The sequence below is a fragment of the Dipodomys merriami genome, unplaced genomic scaffold (assembly GCF_024711535.1).
Source record: "Dipodomys merriami isolate MVZ:Mamm:240054 unplaced genomic scaffold, mDipMer1.0.p SCAF_1822, whole genome shotgun sequence".
Classification (NCBI taxonomy): domain Eukaryota; kingdom Metazoa; phylum Chordata; class Mammalia; order Rodentia; family Heteromyidae; genus Dipodomys; species Dipodomys merriami.
The window spans coordinates 11,299-15,064 of record NW_027203185.1 but is presented as its reverse complement, the minus strand read 5'-3'; positions in this window follow the sequence as shown (position 1 = coordinate 15,064).

The following is a 3,766-nucleotide window of genomic DNA, read 5'->3' as shown; positions in this document are numbered from 1 at the left end:
CAGCTCTACAAAACATTCTTAAAGACGTCCAACACATAGAAAACTAAGTAGATAACAATAAATGCCAGGAAATCGCACCCAAACTGAGAATCCAAGAACCATAAGAAGAACCCAGTAGACGCAGCCCCCAAGAAGATGGATAAAATGACAGGTACTCCGAAATACCTCAGTCCTATATCTCATCATTAACAACTTAACTCTCCAATTAAGCGACTTAGACTATCAAGTTGTATTAAAAAGCAAGATCCTTCTATCTGCTGCCTTCAGGAGTCACATCTTACCCATAAAAACAAACACATTTTGAATATGAAATGCTAGAACAAATCTATCAAACAAACGGCCCCCATAAACAGGTGAGAATTGCAATCCTAATATCAGATATAAGAGCCTTCAAATTAAAATTCGTGAGAAGAGATAAAGAAGGTTATTACATACTAATAAGGGATTTCTCCTTCAGAAGGATATTACAATTCTAAATATCTATTCGCCAAACAAGTGAAAACCCAAATTTATCCAAGAAACAGCACTTTCCCTCAAATCTCACAGAGATACAAAGACACTAATTGTTGGGGAATTTAACACACCACTCTCCCTACTAGATTGATCAACTCGGCAAAAACTCAACAGAGAAACTGTAGATCTAAAAAACTGCATAGATCAACTAGATTTCACAGACATCTACTGAATATTTCACCCAGCAGCATCAGAATACACATTTTTCTCAGAAGCACATGGAACATCTTTCAAAATAGAACACATTTTAGTCCACAAAGCAAACTTATCCAAATTCAGAAACATTGAAGTTATACCTTGCATTCTCTCAGGCCACAAGGGAATAAAATTAAAATCAACACCAAAAGCCACCAGAGAAAATCCTGTAACTCATGGAGGCTGAAGAACACACTGCTGAATCACTAGTGGGTCATAGAAGAGATTAGAAAGGAAATTCAAATGTTCAAAAACACATAAATTATCAGCTCCTTTGGGACACAGCAAAGGCAGTACTCTGGGGCAAGTCTATAGCTCTGAGTTCCTACATCAACAAATTGGAGTGATATGAAACCAACAATGTAGTGACACATCTAAACCTCCTTGAAAAAGAGCACCAAGATACACCCCAATCCAGTAGAAGCAAAGAAATAATTAAAATTAAATCAGAAGTTAATGAATTAGAATCCAAAAAAAATCATAGAAAGAAGCAACAAAACAAAGGTTTGTTACTTCCAAAAAATTAACAAAATTGACAGACGCTTAGCAAATCTTATCAGAAAAACAAAGAACACACATAAATAAACTCAGAAATGAGAATGGAAACATCACCACAGAATCAACCAAGATTCAGAACATTATAAGGAAATATTTCTCAAAATTTCATGCTAATAAGTTTGAGAACTTAGCAGAAATGAACCTTTTCCTAGGAAATATTGACACGCTGAAACTAAACCAAGAGGAGTTAAACCATCTTAACAGGCCCATATCAAGCATTGAAATAGGAACAGCAATAACAAACCTCCCACCTAAGAAAAGTCCAGGCCCAGATGGCTTTACAGCAGAATACTATAAGGCCTTCAAAACAGAGCTCACACCAATACTCCTCCAAATCTTCAATGAAATTGAAAGAGAAAGTTCACTACTGAACTTATTCTATGAAGGCATCATAACTCTCATCCCAAAACCAGGCAGGAACTCATCACAGAAAGATAAATATAGACCCATTACTTTGATGAACATTGATGCAAAACTTCTCAACAAAATTTTGGCTAATCGACTTCAACAATTCATCCAAAAAATCCTACACCATAATCAAATAGGATTAATTTCAGGGATGCAAAGCTGGGTCACATCAACAGGAGCAAGGATAAGAAACACATGGTTATCTTAATAGTTGCAGGAAAAGCATTTGACAAGATCCAGCGCCCCTTTATGATGAAGGATCTGGAAAAATTAGGAATCCATGGAACTTTCTTCAATACAATAAAGACTATATATGACAAATCTACTTCCAGCACTATACTTAATGGTGAAAAAATAAGCCATTTCCTCTTAACTCAGGAACGAGACAAGAATGTCCACTCTCTCCACTTCTCTTCAATCTAGCATTAGAATGCGTAGCTACAGGAATAAGACAAGATGTATACCTAAAGGGGATCCAAACAGGGAACGAAGAAGTAAAACTCTCCCTCTTTGCAGATGTCATGATCTTGTATTTAAAGAATCCCATAGACTCCACTCCCAAATTCCTCAAGCTGATTCAAAACTTTGACAAAGTAGAAGGGTATAAAATTAACCCTCAAAAAAATGGCTTTTCTCTATACCAACAATGAGAAAAGTGTGGCTGAAATTAGGAAAGCATCTCCATTCGTAATAGTCCACAAAAAATAAAATACCTAGGAATTAACTTAACCAAAGAAGTGAAGGACCTCTATGATGAAAATTTTAAAAACCTGAAAAAGGAAATCAAAACAGATCTTAGAAAGTGGCAGAAACTCCCATGCTCCTGGATTGGAAAGATCAACATCGTGAAAATGGCCATCCTTCCCCAGGCTCTCTACAAATTCAATGTGATACCTATCCATATTCCAACCTCATTCTTCAAGGAAATAGAAGAGGCAATCCAATAATTCATAGGGGACAAAATAAAAGACCTCAAATATCAAAAATGATCCTCAACAGAAAGAACAGTCCTGGAGGAATATCAATACCAAATTTCAAACTCTACTACAAAGCCATAGTAATCAAAACAGCTTGGTACTGGCACAAGAACAGACCTCAGGACCAATGGAATAGAATTTAAAATCCAGAAATGAACCTACATACCTATAGCCATTTAATATTTGATAAGGGAGCTAACAAAATTGAATGGAAGAAAGACAGCTTCTTCAGTATATGGTTCTGGCAAAATTGGTTACCTACTTTTAGAAAACTAAAACTAGATCCTTATATATCACCTTGCAATAGAATCAAATCCAAATGAATCAAAGAAATCAGAGTCAAAGCAGACACTCCGAAAACTTTAGAGGGGAACAGGAGAAATCCTAGGTCTCCTTGGCACAGGCTGAAATTTTCTTAATAGAAACCCAGAAACACAAGAATTCAAAGAAAGGTTGGACAAATGGGATTGCATGAAATTGCAGAGCTTCCGAATGGCAAAGGACATAACTAGTAAGATCATTATAAAGCCCATGGATTGGGAGAAAATCTTCACTAACCATACAACGGACAAGAGTCTCATATTTAAAGCATCACTGGAACTCAAAAAATTAACTCCCCCAACAACAAATCTTCAAAGAAACAACTGCCCAATAAATAAGTGGGCTAAAGACTTAAAGAGAAACTTCTCTGTAGAGGAAAAGAGGATGGCCGATAGACACATGAAGAAATGCTCAACCTCTCTAGCCATAAAAGAAATGCAAATCAAAACAACATCGAGATACCACCTCACCCCAGTTAGAATGGCTATAATCAAGAACTCTGATAACAACAGATTCTGGAAGGGATGTGGACAGAAGGGAACCTTACTATATTGTTGGTGTGAGTGTAAATTTGTTCAAGCTCTTTCAAAAGCAGTATGGAGGTTCATCAAAAGACTCCAAATAGAGCTCCCCTATGATCCAGCAATCCCACTTTGGGCACTTACCCAAATGTTCACAAACAAGACCTCACTAAAGCTACCAGCACACCTATGTTTATTGCAGCCTTTTTTACCATATCTAAGATATGGAACCAACCGAGATGCCCCTCGGTAGATGAATGGATCAACAAAATG